General features: G+C 40.8%; 1 protein-coding gene and 1 non-coding gene across 2 annotated transcripts in view; one reads left to right on the forward strand and one right to left on the reverse strand.

The window, feature by feature from the left end:
* The window catches only part of UNC5D (unc-5 netrin receptor D), a 643,560-nt gene that overhangs the window by 286,638 nt on the left and 330,690 nt on the right, over window positions 1-26,232 (forward strand). The gene's annotated exons all lie outside the window — the stretch shown is intronic.
* On the reverse strand, window positions 15,564-15,636 carry TRNAE-UUC (transfer RNA glutamic acid (anticodon UUC)). The gene has a single exon. It is a non-coding gene; the product is annotated as a tRNA-Glu (tRNA).

The raw sequence follows: 26,232 nt of genomic DNA on the forward strand, positions 1-26,232 counted from the left end.
ACACAGTAGATTTGTACTAGCCCTTCAACACCCACAGTCTTAACACTTTTCTGCATAATATGATATTAGATTCTAGAATAAATACTCTTCCGTGCCTGTGTATTCTTGTCTATCTCTGAATTCAAGTATAAGTACGGAATAGCTTTTTGAAAAGTGTAATATTGAAAAAGAGTTAAAACAATGGATTTTCACCACCTCCTCAAAAACAACAACAATGATTTCATTTAAAAAATGCTGCTTTCTAATTATCCTCCATATATATGTAATAATCGGGCTTTACGCTGATACGGATAGAATTTTGTTTGTGGGTTTTTAAAATTTAGAGTATGCTAGTCTTTTTGTTTGGTTGGGTTTTGGTTTGGTTTTAAATATCCCATTCCAACACCCTCCAGTTTCCAAGATACCAACCAGATTGTTAACACTGGCTGTTTGGCCCATCACACATGTATGTATGGTGTTGGGTATATGTAAGAAAAGCAGGTCAAAAGAATTTCCTGAAAATTTGGATTTGAGGTGCAGGACAAATGTGAAGGTAGGTGGAGTATTTATATAATTTGTGGTCCTTTTAAGATCATGCTATCTAAATTTCTCTAGCTCGACTGAATAGTGAATTTCTCTCTATGCCAGAGATAAAGATTTAATCATTGTTTTTAATACCTAGTGTTCCATATTATTCATTATTTTAATTGTTCCTCTATGGATGGACAGTCAAGATTTTTTTTTTCTCTCTCTTGGTACTGACTGTAGTGTTTATAAAGCACTTTATGCCTTATCTGGCACAAAGTCAGCACACTAAAAATGTTAGCTGTTTTTATTGACCAATTTGCCATAGAAAGTGGTGGAGCTGCTGCAGTTTGAACAGATTACCATTTATGAAGACTGTGTTGTAACACCGTCACTATACCTCCCCTCCTGCTCCTTCTCTTTCCTTCTTTGTAACAGCTCTAACAGCTACTGAGTTCTAAGCTCACCCTTAAGTTGAAGACCAGTGACTCACCCTGAGACAGAGAAGGGTGTAGGGTGAAGTGAAGTGAAGTGAATTTGCTCAGTCGTGTCCTAGTCTTTGCGACCCCATAGACTGTTACCAGGCTCCTCTGTCCATGGGGTTTTCCAGGCAATAGTACTGGAGTGGATTGCCTTTTCCTTCTCCAGGGGATCTTCCCAACCCAGGGCTCGAACCCGGATCTCCCCCATTGTAGACAGACGCTTTACTGTCTGAGCCACCAGGAAGTCCGGTACAACCTTTGAAATGAAACAGCCTGAGGACCTGCCATAAACTGATTAGAACCAAATAGGTCCAAGATGGCTGCCAAGACAGTTCCGGGGCTGGCCATAAAGGTCAAAAGTGGGTTGTGACCTAATTCCTGGAAATCCCCACCCCTTCCCTAGAATAACTGGAATACTCCTCCCACTCATTAGCCTGTGAAGTTACCCACCCCTATAGACACTGACAGTCCCAAACCCTGGGGCCCCTCTTGCCTCCCGAGATGGCCCACCCTCTGTCTGTGGCGTGTGTTTCCTCCCTGATAACCCTTCTTTAACTTCACTGTGACTCGCTCTTGAATCCTTTTCTGCGGGAACCCAAGAACCCTCGCTTGGCAGCTATCCCAGGGACTCAGACGTGAGCTGGGACGTGATTGTCCTCTCATGCCCCACTCTCCTTCCTGCAGCAACCGTATGGTGGATATTCCACAGTATTCTCAGTACATCTGTGATTTCAAGACCAGACTTGAGCTTTTCCTCCAAAGCTAGTTCTCCACCACATTTTAAAAGATTCGATTGCTATTTCCAATATACATCTACTCATTTGTGCCTAGAGCTTGCTCATTCTCCTGCACCTTTTGACCTCTTTACCTTCACATCCAGTTTATCACAAGAATAGGTGGATTAGATTCCTTCCCTGTCCCTCAAATCTTTTATTTCCCCCTAGGACAAGGCAATGGCACCCCACTCCAGTACTCTTGCCTGGAAAATCCCACGGAAGGAGGAGCCTGGAAGGCTGCAGTTCATGGGGTCGCTGAGGGTCGGACACGACTGAGTGACGTCACTTTCACTTTTCACTTTCATGCATTGGAGAAGGAAATGGCAACCCACTCCAGTGTTCTTGCCTGGAGAATCTCAGGGACAGGGAAACCTGGTGGGCTGCTGTCTATGGGGTCACACAGAGTCGGACACGACTGAAGTGACTTAGCAATAGCAATTCCTCGCTTTTAGCATCCTAGTTAAAACATGTATGATTTCAAACTTAATTCCATGCTTTTTGTCTTCATCCCGTCAAATATATCCTGTCCATATGCCAAATTAAATGGTTAGAGTATGCTTTATATATGTCACTGTGTCTAAAATAATCCAAAATGCATCTTTTAACTACAGACTAAAAGATAACTGAGTCCTGGCATTTTAGGAGGAAGCAGCATTAGTTCAAGGCATCTTCTCTCTAGCATCTCAGGTGGCAAGGATCTTTGAGCTACAGTTTGAATAATACACCTCCGAAAGGAATCTGTACTTCTTACCAAGGGAGATGATGACTTTTTAGATAATTCAGATTATGAGCATATTCTTCCTCAACTTGAATTAATAATGCCTTTCATTGCTTTCCACACTTATTTTCCCTGGAAGTTTGCCTTTTGAAGTTCCAGAATAAATCTAATTTCTCTAAAATGTAACTTTCAACTCCATAAAGAACACTGCCACATTGCCATCTCATTCCTAGATGAAACTGCTGACTTGTATGCTGCTAGTATAACAATCTTTCTAGTTTACGAGTTCTGGGCATGCTTAAAATTATCTTAAAGTATGTACCTTAGACTTGAAAATAGTTGTCTAAATGAGGCCTGAGGAAGAATCTATTAATTCACCAGGATTTTTTTTTTTTTATCTACTTTGTGCAAATTCAGTGCTATGTGTTGGTTAATGAAAGAGAAATTAACCTTAGGAAAGTTGCTGCTGCTGCTGCTAAGTCGCTTCAGTCGTGTCCAATTCTGTGTGACCCCATAGACGGCAGCCCACCAGGCTCCCCTGTCCCTGGGATTCTCCAGGCAAGAACACTGGAGTGGGTTGCCATTTCCTTCTCCAATGCGTGAAAGTGAAAAGTGAAAGTGACGTCGCTCAGTCGTGTCCGACTCATAGCGACCCCATGGACTGCAGCCTACCAGGCTCCTCCGCCCATGGGATTTCCCAGGCAAGAGTACTGGAGTGGGTTACCAATGCCTTAGAGACCACAGATAAAATTTTCACTTAAAAATGAATGATTTAGAAAGTGACCAAGAGATCCAGTTTTTTTAAGGCTGCCACCAATCCTACAAGAATTAAGAAAGAGAGGCTGCTCATCTGGAGTCTTCGATCTTGGTGGACAGGCCTTAAAATCTGATTCGTGATTTGACAGCACAGGACGCTACAGATCTCCTCTAAGCACTGTGAAATAATTAGGTTCCAAAAGACCTATCCTAAGTTCAGAAAGACATCTCACCTCCAAACCACTAATGCTCTGAAGGTTGCCAAATTAGGAGCATTTCTTTACCTGCTAAGTTTACCTGCCATAAACAGATCAAGATATTCAGTCTTTATACATCCCCAGTCATCAGCAGGAGATGTGTGTGTGTGTGTCTGTCTGCCTGTCTCAGAGGTCACTAGCAGGCTAGTTTTCCTGAAGCACAGATCGGATTGGGTCACTCCAGAGGGGGGATTTGTTGACAAACTTTGGCTTGAAGGGTGGAAACTGATCCAAGAACTAGAGTGTGTTAATTGGTTTACTTCTATCTCTTAACAGCAATATGGTTCTTCTTCCGTGTTGAACTCCCTACTAACAGCGTGACCCAAGAATGTTTATCCCTCTGTTAATTGTAATGAGTAAATTGGCACAAAGAAAAATAAAGAGGTTTTTTTTTTTTTTGCTCTATTTTATTTTATTTTTTAGCCTACTTTCAACCTCCATGGATCCTAGGAGATATTGATTCATAAGCACCATTCAGAGGAGCGGTGGTTAAATCAATACATTAGCCTAGGATGAGTCTCAGGAACAGATAAAAACATTGTAATTAATTTTGTCTTTAGGCAGTCACTTATTCTGGTTTTCTGACACCAGAGGCTCAGAGTCTGGTTAACACAGGGCAGCTGGAGTTGGATTCTAGGCAGGGAACTTGTGCTGCATCCTAATGCTGGGAGGCGGGGAGGGGCTTGTGAACCAGCCAATCGATCGCTGCCTCCAGAGACCTGGCTTCAATTTACAATATAATCTTATCTAGATAATGACCCTTAAGGGGAAGCTGGGTTCCTTTATCTCTGCCTGTAATGAATTAAGCATATTTATATTCAATCACCAAGACATCAGTGTCAAGCTCCTTGTCAAAAGCCTGTTAAGAGGAAAGGAAGGGGAAAAAAATAAAGGAAAAACCCTGCAACCCCATGGAACTGCTCAGCTCTTGTCAAACCTTCCCATTGAGCTAAAACTTGATGCTGCTACAACTCACTGCCTGGGCTTCCACTGGGGCAGCCTGACCAGCTCTTAAAGCCAGAGTCTCCAGTTACCCACGTTTTCTCTTTTCTTCACTCTACCCCAGTCTATCAGTAAGCTTTATCAGTTATGCACTAAAATATGTTTCTGTTGCCTTTTTCATCCTTGTCACTGATTTCCTAGGCTGGGCGCCATCTATTCCTTCCCGTCATTGAAGCAGCTTCTTGGTTTGCTCTTCTCACCTGCACACCACTGATGGTCATTCGTCACCCAATAGAAAAGTGGTCTGCTTAAAAGACCAGTGGGGTTGGGTCATTCTTCTGTGATGACTTCTCTTGACTTTACAGTGAAAGGAATACCCTGCCTCTCAACTGCCTGCATGATTTAGCTCCTTGTTGTTTTTCAGTTGCTAAGTTGTATCTGAGTCTTTGTGACCCCACAGACTGCAGCATGCCAGGCTTCCATGTCCTTCAGCATCTCCAAGAGTTTGCTCAAACTCATGTCCGTTGAATCAGTGATGCCATCCAATCATCTCATCCTCTGTCATCCCCTTCTCCTGCCCTCAGTCTTTCTCAGCATCAGGGTCTTTTCCAATGAGTCAGCTCTTCACATCAGGTGGCCAAAGTATTGGAGCTTCAGCTTCATCAGTCCTTCCAATGAATATTCAGGACTGATTTCCTTTAGGATGGACTGGTTGGATGGTGCAGTCCAAGGGACTTTAAGGTACTAATACGGCCTCTTCTTGAGTCACTCTTCTTCTGTATGTAGCATTCTAGTTTTTTGTTGCTTTGAAAACGCTTTACCTCTCTCTCTATCCAGTCTTAGGACCAGTGCCATTTCCTCTGCTTCAAATTTTCTTCCCTCCACTGGGTACAACAGTCTCCTTCTCTTTCAGATCTCAGTTGAAAGATCATCTATTCAGAGAGGCAGTCTTGACCATCCTATTCAGAATAGGTCCTCCCAGCAGTCTTTACAGGCTTTGCATCTCTCTGTCTAGTTTTCTTCACACTATTCATCACAAACTAATTATTTGTGCTTTATGCAATTTTGGTCTTAGTCACAAAATACAATGTGTGTGTGTGTATAATTCATGAAATCCAGGATCAAGTCAGTTTTAATTATTGCTTTCCCAATAAAATAAATGCTTATTAATACTTTTCAGTGCTCTAGTCTGCAGGTGGAGCCAGAGAGAAGAATGAATTTAACAGTACCTGCCATGAGAAGGCAGGGCAGTTCTGTTCTCTGCCAGTGACTCTATAGCAGAATCCTAGTACAGTTTCTTATCTGGATGCATGTGCCCCATTTTGGACCATAGTCTGTTTCATGATGTATGGTGCTGGTAAAGGTATGAATTGGGCAAGTATCATTCTAGAGATCTTAAAGGTTCTCCTTGACTTAACTGACATGGAGTTTAGTATCACAGGTGTCACTCGTGGCTCAGAAGGTAAAGACTCTGCCTGCAGTGCTAGGAGACCTGGGTTTGATCCCTGGGTCAGGAAGAGCCCTGGAGAAGGAAATGGCAACCCACTCCAGTATTCTTGGCCTGGAAAATTCCACAGAGGAGCCTGTTGGGCTACAGACCAGGGGGTCACAAAGAGTCAGAAAAGACTGAGCAACTAACACTTTAGCGTTACAGGAAGAAGAGCTAAAATGTATCAGGTATATATTATGTGCCTACCAGGATGCTAAGCACTTTGCATCCCTTGCTTAATACTTAAAACAACCTTTTGAGTACTGTTGACAATTCAGTCAATGTTGATATAGCTAGCAAAACTGGGTTATAAACTAGGTAGTCAGACTCTAATTCTCAATATTTTAACAACACTCATAAATGTATTTGCCTTAAAGAGCCTCCTCTCTTAAATTGTTTTGTTTTTACTGAAGCAAAGATGGTATGGTCTCAGTACTCTTAAGTCACCACATAATACTTCATATAATTTCATTGGATCACTCTTGATCACTCTTTGATACAGCAGGAAAAATCCATAGATGCGTCAGACAAACCCTGAAAAGCTAAATGCACATAAAACAGTAGGTGGGAGGGCAGTGACATAATAAAGACTGATACTCTGTCTTTTGCCTTAAAGTTCATTCTGGTACTAATGATCATAACCAATAATAGTTCCCCTATATCCCTAGGACTGAGGCAATATCTGTTTCTAGAATACCTTCAGGGTAGCCTTTTGAGAAATGACAGATTGACTAGAATATATTCCTCTTAAATATATTAATATTTTCAAAATTTAGAGAGTTGAGAAACCATCTGGTTTCTCATATTCTTACTGTGGATTACACACTAACTTGATGTGAAAAGTATCTCACTTAATTTCTGTAATGTAAGCCAAGCAATTATTACTCCATTATGTGGTGGTATAACCTGATGCATAGAAAGCTTTAAGTAATTTTATATTTTAGATCCTGTATTAATGGCCAGTATGTCAACCCACTCGCCCTTCTGGTTTTTGTGGTACCACCCACCCAAATAGCTCTAATCTCCTAAGTAACATGCACAGTACATGCATTGAAAAGAAAGGCTTTGAATTCAAACTATGCTTTTCAATCTTGGGTCCCCCTTTTCCTAGCAAGGAGTACCTGAGTACAGTCTTGATTTTGCTATAGTTTGGTTTTCTCATCTATAAAGTGGCGATAATCAGAATTTAAGAGTTGTTCCAAGAGTCAGATGAAATATTATATGTCAAACCATGGTAGACACAGGGGAGATGCTCAAATGATGGTTGTTCACCATGGTCCCCATTGTTGGCACCAATGTCTTAGGTATAAGCTGCACATGACTGGTCCCCAGCTCTGGCGTCACCCTGGTGCTGATTTCATCCAAGACTTCGTGCAGCTTGGAGATGGCTCAGGGGGCTAGCTGACTCTTTCTTAATGCTTTAAATGTCGTGTTGCTTTTTTTTTTTTTTTCCTAGGCAGTAATTTACCTTTGACAGTGATGGATTATTATTCATCTTTGATTCATAGCTGTGTTGCCATATAAGGAGAGAGTAGCATATCAATGAGGAGAGGTGCTGTTTTAAATATGGGAAATATTTTCAGTAATTTCCTAATTAGCATGAACAGAGAGAAAAGGCATTTGCTGAGCTCTATGAGGGGGCACGTTCTAATTCCTGTTATGCATATGTAAGACTGAATTCCGTCTCCTGTAGTGATTCATTCAGTGCCTGCTGTCTCATGGGATTCATCCCCCAAACACGCACCCAAGTGTGCCAGAAGCAGCTCCATCCTGGTGCTGATGCTGAGTCGGAATGAGACCCGGGGAGACATCAGAAATCTCACTCTGAGCTTCTCCTTCTGGTAAATGTGAGAATGATCTTTGACCTTTCCTACTCCAAGGGAAACTTACAAGGATTAGAATCCAAAAAGAACCCAAGTTGAGGTCCAACAAATGATTATTCACTTGGTTTTGTTCTAATCATCATCATTGACTGGTTTGTTCCATGAAATCAAAACCAGTGGTAAGTCAGAATACCTGTGTTTTGTCACCAAGGGATCAGGAAAAGATATGTAATTGAATAATGTCTGTTTAAAAAAAAAAAAAGGTGAAATGAGTACCTACTTCAGTGAATTTAGTATCATTATCATCTGTATGAAAGTATTGTGCCATTCCAATATGTAGCTCAGGAAAGTTCCCCGAGATATTTGAAGAGGCTACCCTGAGTGTTAGGCTTCCCTCGTAGCTCAGTTGGTTAAAAAAAAAAAAATTCTGCCTACAATGCAGGAGACCAGGGTTTGATTCCTGAGTTGGTTATACCCCCGGAGAAGGAAATGGTAATCTACTTCACTGTTCTTGCCTGCAGAATCCTATGGACAGAGAAACCTGGCAGGCTACAGTCCATGGGGTCCCAAGAGTCGGACACGACTTAGCGACTAAACCACCACCACTCTGAGTGTTAGCATTGTAGTGATAGAAGAAGTCTTACCTTTCCATGCACCGTTTGAACAGTTAAGGAAATGCAGGCTGAATGAAGTGAAGGGAACTTCTCTGAGTCGTAGAACTGAATCTTAATGTTAGTCTTTATGAGTCTTAATGCCAGCCAAGATGCTTGCAGAAAATAATGATAGATACTCAGGCCATATTATCTTAACTCTAGGATTCAGTGGGTGGTTTTATTAGGCTCAGTTCCTGAGAAATTTTAGTCCAGTTACTCTTTGAAGGTAGAGGATATCAGTCTTTGGAACCTTTTCGTTACTGCTCATTTCATTATGGATCACAACACTCTACCTGACACATATGCCTTACAAAATTGACATGATGCTTGGTGTCATGGATGATTTTGTGGTAACATGACTTAGACCATGGTGCCCAGATGTTTAATTGAACGTAATTCCAAGTGTTTCTGTGAAGTTGTTTTTGTTTGTTTAATGAGATTAACATTTAAATTAATAACTTTTAGTAAAGAAGATTATCCTCCATAAAGTAGGTGGACCTCATTCAATAAGTTGAAGGTCTTCATAGAAAAAAAAAAAAAAACCCACTAACCTCCTCTGAGCAAGAATGATTTCTGCCAGCAAACTGCTTTTGAACCCCAATTGCAGTCTGTCCCTGGGTTTTCAGTTCGCTGTTCATCCTTGCAGATCTGGGAAAACAACCAGAGAACAGATGTATATCCTGTTGATTCTGTTTCTCTCCTGAACCCTGATTGATATAGATTTTGATCCTGGGGAGTAGGGTTATTCTATACTAAGTGCCTAGGGATGTGGAAGTGTCTTTGGAACTGGGTGATCGGTTGAGGCTGGAAGAGCTTTTGAAGTACATATTAACATAGAAGAAGCCTAGACTGCTTTGGAGAGACTGTTGGTAGAAATAAGAACATCAGAGAAAAGGATGACTCAAGTGATTCGTCACTTTCATGAGTCAGGACTCAGAAATGAGGTGCATGCTATGGGAGGAAAGGCAGTCCTGGTTATAAAAATGCAAAGAACTTCGCTTGAGTGGTGTCCCAGCATTTTGTGGAAGGTAGAATTTGTAAGTGATGTTGGAAATTACTTGAGGACATTTCTAATCACAGCATTGAAGGCATGACTTGGTTTCTCCCCGATTTAGGATAAAATGCCGTAGAGAAAGTAAAGGATTGGTGAGCGAAAAGAAACCAGGACTTGGATACTTGTAAAACTCTCAGTGTATCCATGTTGGGGGAAAAAAAAAAAAATGAGAACACATTTTCTGGAGATAACAGCAAGGGGGTGGCTGAGTAGTCATTTGATAAAGAGATTACAGTGTGACTCTTGGATCCAGTTAACATGTTGGCAGAAGACAGAAATAGAAATGGGGTTGCACCAGCAGAAATACACCCAGCTTGGGCAACTGGGGGGACAGATCTGGGATAGAATAAAGGAAGACAGATTTCTGAGCCTTTAGAGAGTGAACAATACAGGTGTCTAGCTGTGGCCATGTCTTGTCCTTCAAGAAATGGGAAAGATAGATGACCCCAAAGGTGATTCAGAGATTGGCAGAGGTGCTTCTGCCACTGTGAGCACAGGCCCAAGGAGTCAGGCTGTTTCCTCCTTGATTTCAGAAGGCAGGGCTACCTCCTATGTTTCCGGAGATCAACACTGCCAACCCAGTGCACCTGGAAGGTGGGACCACCACGCTGGTGGACCTAGACCTAAAAGCATCAAACCAGAGAGAATTAGTCTCAAGCCTTAAAAATCAAATGGAGTTTGCCCTGGTAGGCTTTCAGACTTGCCGGTGACCCTGGGTTGGTTGGTTGGTTGGTTTTCCCTCTTTTTCTGATTCTCCATTTTGAAAAGGAAATGTCTGTCTTCTGCCATCTCACCATTGTATTCTAAAAATAGATGATGTAGGAAAGTTACATGGCTCAAAATAGCATGGAGTTAAAACTCCCCTCCAGGTCCTCCCCACCATTCTATGCAAAACAAAGAACTCTCTTACCGGAAGAAGAAAAAAAAATGGACATTAAGGTTGATTATGCCCAGCTCCCAGCTGGTCCGGCCTCTGGCTCATCTCCAGAATTCCTTATCCCAGCCGTTTAAGAAATCACTACTCTGAACAACCTTGGAGAAGAACAGGCCCCCTTAAGACAGTAGATTTCCGCATATATGCCTATATATGCTTACTCTTTCCTTGGGTTAGTGCAGCAACTCACGAATCTGACTGCTGTCCCTCCTGGCCTCATTAAAGGTGATCTGTTCCTGTAAATTGCTGGTCTCCTTTTTCCAAACCTCACCTTCTCTAACTCCCTTACCCTAGAGATAATGTGTCTGGTTTCAAAGGTTCATATCTGTAAGGAATTTTATCTCATGATGAATTATGAGATTGTTGAGTTGTTCCCGCATTTGATTTAGATGAGAAAGTGAAAGTGAAAGTCATTCAGTTGTGTCTGACTCTTTGCATACAGTCCATGGAATTCTATACAGTCCATGGAATTCTCCAGAGCAGAATACTGGAGTGGGTAGCCTTTCCCTTCTCCAGGGGATCTTCCCAACCCAGGTCTCCCGCGTTGCAGGCGGATTCTTTACCAGCTGAGCCACAACGGAAGCCCAAGAATACTGGAGTGGCGTGGGTAGCCTCTCCCTTCTTCAGCAGATCTTCCTGACTCGGGAATTGAACCGGGGTCTCCTGCACTGCTGGTGGATTCTTTACCAACTGAAAAACTATCAGGGAAGCCCTTAGATGAGATTAGACACTTAAACATGATGCTGATATGGTTTAAAACTTGGGGAGCTGTTAGGACGGGCATGAATTTATTTTACACATGAAAACATGAAGTTTGGAGGGCAGAGTGTTCTGTTCTCAGTACCTCAGAATGTAACTATAATTGGAGACAGGACCTTTAGAAAGTATTAGTTGCTCAGTAATGTCCAACTCGTGGCAACCCCATGGAGTGTGGCCACCAGGCTCTTCTGTCCATGGGATTCTCCAGGCAAGAACACTGGAGTGGGTTGCCATTTCCTCCTCCAGGGGATGTGACTGACCCAGGGATCCAACCCAGGTCTCCCACATTGCAGGCAGATTATTTACCTCCTGAGCCAGAAGGTTAAGTTAAAATAAAGCCGTTAGAATAGGCCCGGATCCTATATGAATGATGACCTAATAAGAACAGGAAGTTTGATGGACAACAGACACGAGGGATGAGCAGCACAGAGAAAAGACCATGGAATGAAATAGTGAGAAGGTGGGCATGTACAAGCCAAGGAGCGAGGTCTCAGGAGAAAGCAAACCTGTTGATACCTTGTTATGAGTCTGGTATTTTGTTATGGCAGCCCTGGGAAACTCATTAGAAACTTTCCAATTCTATTTTTCTGGACTGTTCGCTTACTAGACTCAGTTGTATCTGTCATCTGCTTCGACAAACATGATGCTTTGAGTTACTGCAAAAGTTGAACGTTGTGATCCAGGGTATTCCATCTACTCTGGAATCATGAGGTATCATCTGAGGTGTGTGCATGAAAGATTTATGCTCACTTGAAATCACATCCGGGGCTTCCCAGGTGGATCACTGGTAAAGCAATCTGCCTGCAACGTGGGAGACCCGGCTTCGATCCCTGAATCGACAAGATCCCCCAGAGAAGGAAATGGCAACCCATTCCCAGTGTTCTTGCCTGGGAAATCCCATGGACAGAGGAGCCTGGCAGGCCACAGTTCATGGGGTCACAGAGTTGTGTAAGACTTACTGACTAAATAACAGCAAACTTATATCCAGCTTTGATTTTATTTGTATATTTGTCGTTGTTGTTGAAGATCATCTTTGCATTTTTACAATAGTAAATACTGCCTATTTAAAAGAGAGACATCACTATTCACACATACGTTGACTTCACTTAAATATAACCCTAGGGGAAAGGATCCATTATAAGGATATTATAGCATATTATAATATGTTTTCTTAAAATTGTGAGTTGGTTGTTACTATAACCAGAATTTTTTGTTTTATTTAGCAATTTTATTTTCTTTCTTTGGGCGGCCATCAGAAACAGGAGTATATAAATGTGGTTGGTATTTGTTTGCCTTATTAAGGGTTTTAGAGGCTTATGGAAGAGAAATATGTAGATAACCAAAGCTTTCTTTGTACCAAAACTGAAACACGGGGTAATCTTTGATAGAAATATCTTTAAAGCACATTATATGAATCCTTAGCTTGGTGTGTTAGAGAGTCGCCCTGCCTTAGATGTCATGGGTGATTTGGGGTTTCATTATGAACAATATTCTACTGGTCTCTGAAAGTGAAGCGGATGTTCAGAAGATATTAAAAGGTTTGGCACTGCTTGTCATTTCATTAAATGGCTTCATGTGGCTCTCTATACCCTGAGTTCTTAGGAATAGTTTTATCACATTTTTTTAAACAAAAATTTTAAACTATTTTCAGCTGTTTCTTTTCCTTTCCATTCACTTACCTATAGCATTCCTTTCCGCCATTCCTTACTTGATTCTTTTTTTAAATCACTGTGTGCTTAAATAATTGACTACAGTTCGTAAAGTAAGCACATGTAGGCCAAGATGATAAATTTTTAGTGCATAAATTTTATAGCATTAGTATTAGTTATAAGGTTATCCGTGTTTTCCATTTGCTTGTTTCATTCAGATAAGGCTGCTGAGTGAACTTTAGGTAAAGTATTTTTATAGTAAGTATCATCAAACAAGGACATCTTTCCAAAAAGTGTCTCTTTATGATGTTTGAAGCCTTTGTGGAAGTGAAATATAGATGCTCTGTTTTGAGAAGGTATGATCATTTATTTAACATGTGTAATTTTTCAAAATAAACATGAACTGAATTAGGGAGATACTATTAAGAACATTAATATGACAGACTTGACTTTAAACAATGGGCTCATGGTTGATAAATTGTTTTACTTGCCATAAACAAGAGATTCATTATTTAAAGATACCTCAACTCTAGATCATTCCATCACCATGTTCTTCCATTTTAATTTTTAAAAACTAGATGTTTTATATGTTTATTTCTATAAAATAAGGAACTCCAACATTATCATCTTTGGTCGCTAGTAACACAACATACCCAAATTTACTCCTAGAAAAAGACAGCACTTAAGGAACTATTTTCCTAGAAGAGGAGTTCCACAACTCAGTTATTTCTGTTTTCCACCCTCACGCTGTGGTATTTGGGGCTTAATAAAATTGTTACAGAACTCAGGGTCAAAAGCCAGTAATTGAGAGGCAAATGTTGGTAGTAAGGAAAGATGATTTATTCAGAAAAGCCAGCAACCTGGGGAGAAGGTAGACCCTTGTCCAGAGACCAACTCTGAAAATTCTGCTCAGCCATGATAATTTTTAAAGGGAAAATGAGCTCAGTTGATGATTAAAGTAGGAGGTCAGTTTCTTTGTTATTTTCCCACTGTGTGCAGACTGCCGGCTTCTCATCTTTCTTTGGACGCTGTCTTGCCTGGATAAATTAACTAGGGGGAAACTGAGGGTAGAGAGGCAGTAATTCTTTAACTACTTAATTCTTCATTTTTACTCCTCCTAATACAGGAAAGGATCAACAGGTTAGGCAAGGCATTGTGTATATCCCATAAAGCAAAAAAATAAGGAGGTTAAATGAGGCCTAGTGGGAAATGGCAACCCACTCCAGTGTTCTTGCCTGGAGAATCCCAGGGACAGGGGAGCCTGGTGGGCTGCTGTCTCTGATGTCGCACAGAGTCGGACATGACTGAAGCGACTTAGCAGCAGCAGTGCTCTTATTGCTGTGATTAAGACTTAAGGGGAGCAACTTACATAAAGTTACTTTGTGACATATGTATCCTTTGGCTTGATTTCTTCCATCCCCTCAGCCTAGCATATGTTTCTAGTATTTAAATTTCTTTTTCTTATTTATTCTACTCTCCTTTATTTGCAGACACTAACTGTATATAAGTATATAACTATCACTAGCTTTTGTGGGAATGCTTATTAATCAGATCTTTTGTTCCTTCCCTTCCTCTTTTAAAAACCCATTTCCCTTATCACTCTTGTAACCATGTAAGGGAGAGGATGCCTACAACTTCCTTGTGGTGGACGGCATTGCATGAAGCAAGTATTTGGTAAACAATAATTAGATAATCACAAATATTTTGTTAGGTAATTTTCTTTATTTTCCATATTTCCTGAATGCTGCATTCTTCTTTTTTGCCTTCTTTCTAGAGTCTCAATATAAGTCAAAACTTTCTTGCCTTTGTTAAAGAATGAGCTTCAAGTTTAGGTCAAATGAAACATTGTTATGCTACTCTTCTGCTTCAGAGCTTCTTAATGCTCATCTCTTAACTATGAGAAGATGTAAATTAGAAGAAATAACTTTATTGGGGTCCAAAAGGAGGGTGATAAAGGGACTGTTATCATTTTCATCCTTAATCAAGAGAAAACTCATGTCAGTGGTTAAGAACTTAGGGTTGCAGACGCTGTCATGTCCATGACGACACTGAAAATTTCCTCTGATCTCCACTTTAATTTCACTAACAATTAAGTTTTGCTTCAGCAAAGCCTGTGACCAAAAACCAAAACACACACATACACACACACACAAAATAATGGTTCACTTGGTGGTTAAGCATATGTTCCGAGTCTTGAAAACAGGAATCCTGTTATGTCATCCATTTCACTGAAGGGGCATGTCTAGGTTGTGTATGTTACATAATGTTGGGTTGTGTGTATTATGAAATGTTGTGTCACAGTGGCTCTAGAAGCCAAATGCTTTAAAACTCACTAGAATTTCCTTACGTTCCCAGTTGACAAATAATTTCACGGTATCTGTAGGTTGTTTGAATCAAAAAACACAAGAAGACAAGCCAACAAAATTCCAATCCCATAAATGGCATTAAAACAAAAAGAGTTTTTGGTGTTATTAATAGGAAAGAAATTAATACTGAGATTTAGATATTTTTTTCAGAGAAAGCAATGGTAACCCACTCCAGTACTCTTGCCTGGGAAATCCCATGGACAGAGGAGCCCAGCAGGCTACAGTCCATGGGGTTACAAAGAGTTGGACGTGACTGAGCGACTGAACAGCACTAAAGAGAATATTCAGTTACATTAAGTTTGGTTTGTAGTATTCTTTAGAAGGGTGGTTTGAAGCAGACTTTTTTTTTTTAGTTTAAGGTATTTCTTTTTGGCCACACTGTGTGGTTTGTGGGATCTTAATTCCCTGACCATGGATTGAACCTGGGACCTCGACAGTGAAAGTGTAGAGTCTTAACCACTGGACTGCCAGGGAATTCCCTGCATTTTCTTTCTTTAATTAACAAGCTTTCTACAATATTTCTATGAATAAGAGACTTGCCTTTCTGGTTTTTCTAGACTATACCAAGAAAAAAGTTACTGAAATTGATAGTGAATTTTTTCTTAAGCAAAAGGAACATCCATGAAAATATTGAGAAATTAGCTTGATTTTAGTTATTTTGTTTTTTAATAGCTAACATTTGAATACATTGAAAGATGATTTAAGTAATTTATTACTTATAGGTGGATCCCTTTCATAAAATGGATGCCAAGAGTCTAGTTCTCAAAATTACCTTCTCACTTTCCTTGTCTGTCTGTTCTAAATGTGAAGTGCCCCCTTAGTTGAAGGACCCCTTTAGTGCCCCTGAACTCTAAAGAAATATACAAACTACATTCTCTATGATATTTGTATTTAGTATTATAAAGTTACATCTAAAATTATGCAGTTTCTAACGATAAAGCATCTCTTCAGAACAACTCTGAAGACTTGAGTTCAGTATGTTTCTAAAGAAAATGATATGATGTATTAAACATGCTGTTATACTCCAACAACACTTTGCATTATAATTTTTTGACATGCTAGATGTGTTTACCTAATGTCTAAGTATGATATTTTTCCTAAACTCCTAGAAGATTTACTTATACTGTAATATGTTGGTTACTCTTCAGAAAATCCTATGAGAGAGCCAAGTATTATTATGTTTATTTTTCAGCGAGAAAATCTGTCATCTCTGGAAAGAATTAATTTGCTAAGAATTACAGATAGTGACCATGATAAAAAAAAAAAAAGATATTCTCCATTCACTATTTCCTATTCCAACCATTGGTACACACTGGAAGAATTCTAATTTTTAAAGTGTGAGCCTCATGTAAGTTGTGTCAAGGGTCTGGAATATTTTATTCAGATGTACTTGTCCAGGATAATTCTGACAGATCAGAATTTTGTCCCCATCTCCAGCATCAAAGTTGTCGGTTAAATTTTTGTGATCTTGGTTCTGCATCTTTGACATATATTTTTTAATAAAGGGACTTTCCATTGTCCTGCTTTCATTATACTTTTCAGCAATTTTCTTCTTAAAGTTTCGGACAAAAGAATCTTAGAACATAGTTTTGGTGCTTTTCCTCTCTCTTGGAAAGAGCATTTCATATGTTTCTCTGTCTGGTCTCTTGGTTTTATATTAGGGAGTGGTATTCAAGGAATGGGCCCAGTGAGGCTCAGAGTTGTGACCAGGGCATAAAAAGAGGGACTGAATTGGGACTAGATGCCTGACAGCTCACCTTATTGCCAAGTGATGGTTGGGAGCTCATTTTTAATCACAGGAAAGAGACTGGCTGAGGACTCGGGCCATGTGGCAGGTGCTGTCAGACAGAAGCTCCTGGAGAAGTCAGTGTATGTAGAGATAAGGAAAGGATGTCAAAACATTTTTTTTCCTCGCAGAATTTGAAGGAGTGTGAACATTTCTATTTGGCTGGTGGAGGCTCATTCTATTAAGTAGGAGAAAAGTCTTGATTTAGAGACAAGCTTGAAAGTAATTTCTGCCTGATATTTAGGGAGATGGCAGTTGGCCATATCTCCATCTGGCTGTTCCTCTCTAGGCCTTTGGGACCTAGCTTGTTCATTTCAGTCCTCCATTTACCTGGGTTCAGTGGAGATCAGGAAACTAGATTATTTAACAGGTGTGTTAAGGATGATGTGTGTATGAACATGTCAATTGAAATGCCAAAAGTAATGGTGGCCATCTTCTCTTTGTCTCATCAAGAAAGGGATTTCTTATTAATAAAGTTGATATTAGCTATTACTATCAGAAGCTATTCTTTGACCAATTATTTACATTCGGGTACCAGTCTAGGTGCTAAAGTTACAGTGATGACCGCATGGGCAAAAACGTGTAATCCCTGCTCTCAAGCAAATTCCACAAGTAGAAAACAGGGCAGATATTAACCCAAATCATCACAACTGTGGATGTTTAATTACAAAATGGAATTGGTTTTCTTTTTGTTTTATAATTTCTAAATGTATTTTATATTGAAATATAGTTGATTTCAAGTTTAGTATTAGTTTCAGGTATATTGCAAAGTGATTCAGTTATACATACATACATACATGTTGTTTTCAGATTCTTTTCCCATATAGATCCTTATAGAGTATTGAGTTCCCTGTGCTATACAGCAGGTTCTTATTTATTTTATATAAAGTAGTGTGTATATGCTAATCGCAGACTCCTAGTTTATCCCTTCCTATCCCTTTGGTAACCATAAGTTTCTTTTCTATGTCTGTGAGTCTATTTCTGTTTTGTAAGTAAGTTTATTTGTATCATTTTTTAAATTGCACATATAAGTGATACCATTTATTTGTCTTTTTCTTTCTGACTTACTTAGTATCGTAGTCTCTAGGCTTATCCAGGTTGCTGCAGATGGCATTATTTCATTCTTTTTTATGGCTGAGTAATGTGGAATTAGTTTTCGAAGGCAGGAAGTATAGTTCTATAAGGGCAGTGAGTGAAGTTGCTCAGTTGTGTCTGACTCTTTGTGACCCCATGGATTGTAGCCTGCCAGGCTCCTCCATCCATGGGATTTTCCAGTAGCCAATGGTTAATTCCCCTCAAGCTGATTCTTCGATTGCTACCCAGAGGCGGAGTTAGAATGGAGCAGATGAAGGAGGGGTGGAAAACCATAGCAGATAGAAGCATGTAGCTGACCCAGGAGGATGGAGGGAGGGAAAGACTGGCATGAAAGGCTGGAGAGGGTTCAGAGGGCCAGTCTCACTGGGTCTTTCAGATCATTCAAGGCACATGATCTTTGTCTAAGGACTTTGGAAGTCCATAAGGGATTTCTAAACAGAAAAGATCTTTCTTGCCAAAGTGTGAAGAACAGTTTGATGTGGGTGTCAGAACTAAAGGGAGACACTGGTGGAAAAGTCTGTTGCAGTAGTCGGGGGAAAGACGATGCTTATTTAGATTAGAGCACTATAGTCAGACATGAATGTATTGAGAGATATTTTAGTAGTCTGACGGGTGGAATAGGTTGAAAATGGAGGTGAGAGAGAAAAGGAAGGGAAGTCAAACATAATTTCTACCTATATAAGTTTAAAAAACTGTTTTATGGAGATACAAATTACATGTCAGAAAATTGATCCATTTTTAAGCGTACAACTCAAAGTTTAGTCTGTTTTTAGAGTTGGACTGCCAACGTCACAGCCTGATTCTAAAATACTTCCATCACCGTAAAAAGAAACTTCATGCCCATTTATAGTCACTCGTCATCCCTATCTCTGGCCCTAGGCAACAGCTTATCTGTATAGATTTGCCTTTTGTGGGCATTTTGTAAAAATGGAATCATACAATCTGTGTTCTTTTTGTCTGGCTTCTGTCACTCACCAAACTGTTTGAGGTGCATCCAGCTTGTAGCTTACCTATGCAATTAGAAACCTGGTCGGACCTTTCTCTTAGGGCAGCACCAGAGGAGAGGCGGGGTTGGCAGTGAGGAGGAAGAGAGGATGAGTTAGGTTTTGGACATGTCAAGTGTCAGGTGCCTTTTTTGTAATTAAAGCTCTGAGCATGGATAAAAAACACACAAGGAAAAATATGACTTGGACAGGACCTCGAGGTATTCCAACCTTTTCATAATCAATCCAGGGACGAATTTGGAGAAGGCAATGGCACCCCACTCCAGTACTCTTGCCTGGAAAATCCCATGGATGGAGGAGCCTGGTGGGCTGCAGTCCATGGGGTCTCGAGGAGTCGGACACGACTGAGCAACGTCACTTTCACTTTTCACTTTCATGCATTGGAGAAGGAAATGGCAACCCACTCCAGTGTTCTTGCCTGGAGAATCCCAGGGACTGCAGAGTCTGGTGGGCTGCCGTCTATGGGGTCGCACAGAGTCGGACACGACTGAAGCGACTTAGCAACAGTAGCAGCAAGAAGAAATATCCCTTGAAATTAAGCACAGACAAAAACAAAATAACATTTCAAGGAGAAGGGAGTTGTTAAATGTGTCAAATGATATAAATTTGTCAATTAAGCAGAGATTGAAAATGTTCCTTGGCGCTATCATTGTGAAAACCATTGGTGATGTTGGTGGGATCTGTGTTGGTTGAATGTAGATTATGTAGGTTGAAGATTGAGTTGCGAGGAATAATGAATGCAGGTCACTCTTTTGTGAAGGAGGAGAAATGTAGTGGACTGTAGATCTGTATACTGTTTCGACTAACATGATAGAGATTTAATCACAGCTAAATATTGACCAGAAGCATCAGTACAGGAAAACTGAAAAGCTATATGTTATAGAAAAGAAAAGGAAACATGATAGGTGAGCATCCTGGAAAAGCAGGAGGAATTGGATCAGACGCACCCTTGCAGGAAGAAGATGGAGAGAGATGGGGGCAGATTGATGTTTGACTTTAGGACTCCTGTTTCAGCTCTGTTGGCACATCTGTGTTACTGCAGCTGAACTGTTTACTTTAAGGTGATTGGCTGGATTTAGTCATTATTTGTGACCTAAAGCCATGGTTGAGTGTATACAGAGGATCCACAAACCTAGCTTTATTAGCTTGAAACCCACAGTCATTTTAGAAAGTGTGTGAATCACACATGACAACAACCAAAAGTTGTTGATTTGACTATTACTCTTCAGAGAATCTACTCTTTGACCAATTATTTACATTCAGGTACCAGTCTGGGTGCTCAAGATACAGTGGTGACCACAAGGAGCAAAATATACATCAACCCTCCTCTCATGCAAATTCCATGGGTGGGAAAGGGGGTATGGGGTGTTAACCCAAATCATCAGAGAGGTGGATGTTTAACTACAAAATGGGAATAGGTTTCCTTTTGTTGTAGCTGTTTCTTTGTTTTTGTAATTTAGTTGGCAAAATTTCAGCTTTTATGAACTTTCCCTATGTATTCTCTTTGCTTTCATCCCTGTTCTCTTCCCCTGGATAAATTCTGCTCCCCCCACTGCCCCCACCTCCGCACACACTAGCTTCCAAGCATTCATCAATTTTTTGAGACTTCTTGCTGGGAAATAGGAACTCAACCAGCTTAGTCTAAAGCAGGATGTGAATAACACCGCTGTAAGCACCTCAGTTGTTTGAATCAGCATTTGGTTCCTTCAAATCCCTTTACTTTAATCATGACAATTGATCTACAAATCAAGTTGAAGGAAGAGCTTGGGGATTGGTTCAGACCGATAGCTTCGGTAAATGAAATGTTTCTCCAACCCACACACCGCAGGTCCAGTTATGAGGAAGGCAGGATTCCGTTTCCTTCAATACTGTCTTCCCGCCACTTGCAAGTCCGCATATTAGCATAGAGTTCAGACCAGAGGCCTGATAAGCACCTGCCTTACGTCTATCATTGGACTGGGAAGGAATCTTGGTTTTTATTATCCTTTGTTAAAACTGGGTATTAGCCTTGGTGTCCCTTAATTCACCCTCATGGAAGCTTGTCTCTCTGATTTATCATAACTTAACTGACCAAAATGACAAATCTCCCCACTAAACAAACCACATGTGATTCAGTGACCTCAGTGAGCTTAGTGGTTGGGAAAACTTTTCTGTTCTCTGCGGTGAAGACTTTTAAACCATTGTTGTAAATATATTTTAATTGTATCTGTTCTGGCGTCATTTAGCCAGAGAAAGCAATTTTTCAGAAGCCCATTTCATCTCCCTTGAAATTTTTGGTCTTCACATTGAAAAGCTTTTGAGATGAGTAGCTTGGAGGGAGAAATGGGAGCAAGCAGAAGCTACAGGAGCGAAGGAGCCGTTTATAAACAGCATGTCGAAGGCCTGCTCTCGTTCCCAAGCAGCAGGGCATTATTAATATGTAACAGTTAATACCCTATATTGCTTCTCAGCTATGACTCATTAGTGGAAATATTGCAGGATTTTGAAAAAAAAAATGCAAATCATAGCAACACAAACATCTCATTTTCTCATCCTCCTGCCCCGACCCCATGTTTCATAAATGTCCATGCTGGAAATCCAGAACATCTGATATTCTAACTGAATCTGTGCAAGTGAAAATATCAAATTGGGAAGGTGTGTAAATACTGTCTTGCCCCACTCAAACCCAAGATGACATTAAACAAGAGACACAAGTTAGTACTTGCCTTTTCATTGTAAATCCGGTTGGTTGAATCCATGGGTATGGATCCTGCAAATACAGAGGGATGACTCTGGCACTTGAGCATCTCCAAATTTTGGTGTTCATAGTGGGTCCAGGAATCTGTGCCCCACAGATTGCAAGAATGCATGCGTGCTGAGTTTCTTCAGTCATGTCCAACTCTTTGTGACCCTATGGATCATAGTCTGCCAGGCTCCTCTGTTTATGGGATTCTCCAGGCAAGAATACTAGAATGGGTTGGCATGCCCTCCTCCAGAGGATCTTCTCAACCCATGGATCAAATCCATTTCTCTTACGTCTCCTGCATTGGCAGACAGGTTCTTTACTACTGGCACCACCTAGGATGCCCGCAGATCCCAAGGAATGACTCTAATTGATTGCATGTTTGATGGCATTAAGCTATGTATTCTAATATTAGTTTTCAGAGATACTTGTTTTTATCTCTCGTTGACTTATGTTAGGCTTGTAATTTGTGAGATGCTCTTATTAAGCCCCTTATATTTCTAGTCCAGCTATGTATACATGAACTTAACTGTTTCCTCTTCTGTGAAGCCATGTGTGATATCTCTTTCCTGAACTTCCCATCACTATACTCATCAAATCATACTCACTGAATGTTTCCAACTTGCCTACTAGGCTAAGAGCATCTTGAGGTCTTGTGGTATCCTCATGCTTAGCAAAAAACAAAACAAAATAAAACAACCCATATGCATATACCATGGCTGCTCAATAAAGGATGGGTGATTGATTGAATGCATGCATGTGAAAATTAAACGATTGGACCAAATCATTTTGAAATTGACCAGATATGTCTGTTGGGGAGTGAAGATGAGTAAATGTGACCTTTTAAAAATAGATAAAAATAGAACCAGGAACTCTGTAATAGGGGCTCATACAACTGTTATAAAGTAGGTGGTAGGACCAGAGCAGTAGAGAGAAAGATTTCTCTAGGCGTTCTAGGCTGCTCTGGGTGCTTTACCATGAGCTTGATATCAGGGGCGTGTCTCATTTGTGCACTGGTGCTTAGCACATTACCTGCTACTTGGTGGTTACTGACCAGTCGCCGAGTTGTGTCCGATTCTTTGCCACACCATAGACTGCAGCACACCAGGCCTCCCTGTCCCTCACAATCTCCTGGAGTTTGCCCAAGTTATGTCCATTGACTCGGTGGTGCCATCCAACCATCTCATCCTCTGTCACCCTCTTCTTCTGCTTTCAATCTTTCCCAGCATCAGGGTCTTTTCCAATGAGTTAGCTGTTCACGTCAGGTGGACAAAGTATTGGAGTTTCAGCATCAGTCCTTCCAAAGAGTATTCAGGGTTGATTTCCTTTCGGATTGACTGGTTTGATCACCTTGCAGTCCAAGGGGCTCTCAAGAGTCTTCTCCAGCACCACAGTTTGAAAGCATCAGTTCTTTGGTGCTCTGCCTTCTTTACGGTCCAACTCGCACACCCGTACATGACTACTGGAAAAGACCATAGCCTTTACTATATGGACCTTGGTCAGCAAAGTGATGTCTTTGCTTTTTAATACGCTGTCTAGGTTTGTCATAGCTTTTCTTCCAAGAAGCCATCGTCTTCTAATTTCATGGCTGCAGTCACTGTCCACAGAGAGTGAAAAAGCTGGCTTAAAACTCAATACTAAAAAAACAAACCTAAGATCATGGTATTCAGTTCCATCACTTCATGGCAAATAGAAGGTAAAAAGGTAGAAGCAATGACAGATTTCCTCTTCTTAGGGTCTAAGATCACTGCTATATGGTAGATGCTCAATAAAAGTGATGTCTGATGGCTGGAAGCAGCCAGGCAGTCTGACATGAAAGTAAGTGCTCTATGGAAAAGTTTACAGGGATCACAAAATGTGATTGCCCAAGGCAGTCAAAATAAGTCCATCTATGTAGAGGGGCTTACTGTCAAGAATAAATTCTAAGGACTTCATCGCTTCTGGGCGCTGTCTGATGTAGACTAAAAGCAAAAGTGCCCTCCCTGGCTAGCCTGCAGCCTGCTTGGCCCCGAGATGTTGCTTTTGTGCTGATGGCTGCTTTTGTTAAGTGTCTGTACAAGGGATCTTAAGAAGAGGAGAGCTCTCAAAGGCAGATCAAAATGGCCTGAACCCCAGGTAGAGGCAACCGAGTGTGGTGTGGGAGAGAAAAACGAACTCCTTTTAGAAGGGAACCTCTCAAGTTATCCAGAACCAAAGCTTCACAGCATCTGTCTTGATTTTTGAAGTTTCTGTGCAAGGGCAGATGGAAGACAAAAAAGAAGGTGAAAAGAAACGTTTAAAGTCACCTCTCTCCTAATTCAGAATTAAATCATTTGGGTTAAATTACCCCCATTCTTCCCGTCAGTAGAGTGTATTTCATGAACATAGACTATTCTCCTGAGCTTTATAGACTTCCTGGTATTTTACCTATGAGCAAATAGCATCTTGTGCTTTATTTGATGTCTTAACAAAGAAAAACCTTGTGTTTGAGGGACTGATTCATGCTTATTGAATGTTATTTCCTTTCTTAACGTCAGCATTAAATAAGTATGGGAGACATGATGATCTGTGATAACTCATATTCTAAGTCTGACTGTTTCGTAAATATATACATAGATAAAATATGGGTTTAAATACAAAAGAAACTGCAGTGGAATAATGCTTTCTTCTCAGCTGGTGAGAGACAGCTACTACTGGTGTTTTATGAGTATATTAATCCTCATTGGTAGATATAAGTGCATTGGTCTCCCATAGCCAATTATAAATGTTTTATGGGAAGTTCCCTCTCTCAATTTCTCCAGAGCCACACAGAGGTAAAGATATCATGGCCTAGCTTACCTGAGGCACATAAAGAACTACTTAAATAGAGTCTCAGAGTGGGGTTGAACTTGGAGATAAGGACGGCCCATAAACTTACCATTCCTACAAGCCAAAGTCATTTTTATTCTTTTTATTTTTTAGCCTCACTGTACTGCATGTGGGATCTTAGTTCGCTATCCAGGGATTGAACCCGTGCCCCTGAAGTGGGAGCATGGAGTCCTCATCCCTGGACAGCCAGTGTGCATGCTCGGTCGCTAAGTCATGTGTAACTCTCTTTCGACCCCATGGACTGTAGCCCACCAGGCTGCTCTGTCCATGGGATTTCCCAGGCAAGAATACTGGAGTGGGTTGTCATTTCCTTCTCCAGGGGATCTTGCAGACCCAGGGATTGACTCCTTCACTGACAGGTAGCTTCTTTACCACTGAGCCACTTGGGAGGCCCTCTGGGCCACCAGGGAAGTCACCACAGTTCTTTGTTGAAGTACAGAGACCTTGTCCTGTTCAGGTCTAAGCAGAATTGTTACATGTGCATGTGAGCAGGAACACTTTTCAGGGCTGGATGAAAGCGAAAATCCCCTGAGCTTCAGTGCTCCTCATACGTGATAACTAGTCTTCTTATACATATATGGTTAACCTTCACACAATGTGAGGGGTAGGGGAGTCCACTCAGCGCATGGTCAAAAATCTGCATATAACACGGTAGGCCATTGGCATCCACAGATTCAAATGACCGTAGATTGGTAGTATTATCTACCATTGAAAAATATCTGCATGTAAGTGGACCCTCGCAGTTTAAACCCCTACTGTTCAAGGGTCGGCTTTGAAAAAAATGAAAGTGTTAGTCACTCAGTCATGTCCAACTCTTTGCAATGCTTTGGACTGTAGCCCATCAGACTTCACTGTCTATGGAATTCACCAGACAAGAATACTGTAGTGGGCTGCTATTATCTTCTCTAGGGGATTTTCCCAACCCCAAGGATTGAACCTGGGTCTCCTGCACTCTATAATGTAGATACCTATATTTTCATTTTTTTTAAATTAAACTTTTAATTTTGTATTGGATTATAGCCGATTAACAAACATTTTTGTGATAGTTTCAGGTGAACAGTGAAGGGATTCAGCCATACATATACACATAGCCATTCTCTCCCAAACTCTCCTCCCTTCATGGTTTTTTTTTTTTTTTTTTTCTTTAACAGATTAGGAAACTGCTTAACCTCTTTCTCAAAGTGGATCTGTAGGCCATGAGCATCAGTATTACTTTGGAATTCGTAGGTAGAGAAAATGCCATGATTTTCCCCAGAAGGACTTCAACAGAACCTGCATTTTCAGTACATCCTCCCAGATGGTACTAGTGGTAAAGAACCTGCCTGCAATGCCGGAGAATCAGAAGACCCAGGTGCCATCCCTGGGTGGGGAAGATCCCCTGGAGGAGGGCATGGCAGCCCACTCTAGTATTCTTGCCTGGAGAATCCCATCACAGAAGAGCCTGGTGAGCTGCAGTGAATAGGGTCACCAAGAGTCACACAACTGAAGTGACCTAGCTTGTAGTACTCAGGTGATCTGCAGCAGTGCCCAAATTCACACAGATGAATGACATGGCAAAGCCAGGACTCAAACAGAGCTAGAACTGGCCTCAGAATCTGCCCTTTGGTGAAGTGACC

This window comes from Bos javanicus, chromosome 27, assembly GCF_032452875.1.
Source record: "Bos javanicus breed banteng chromosome 27, ARS-OSU_banteng_1.0, whole genome shotgun sequence".
Lineage (NCBI taxonomy): Eukaryota > Metazoa > Chordata > Mammalia > Artiodactyla > Bovidae > Bos > Bos javanicus.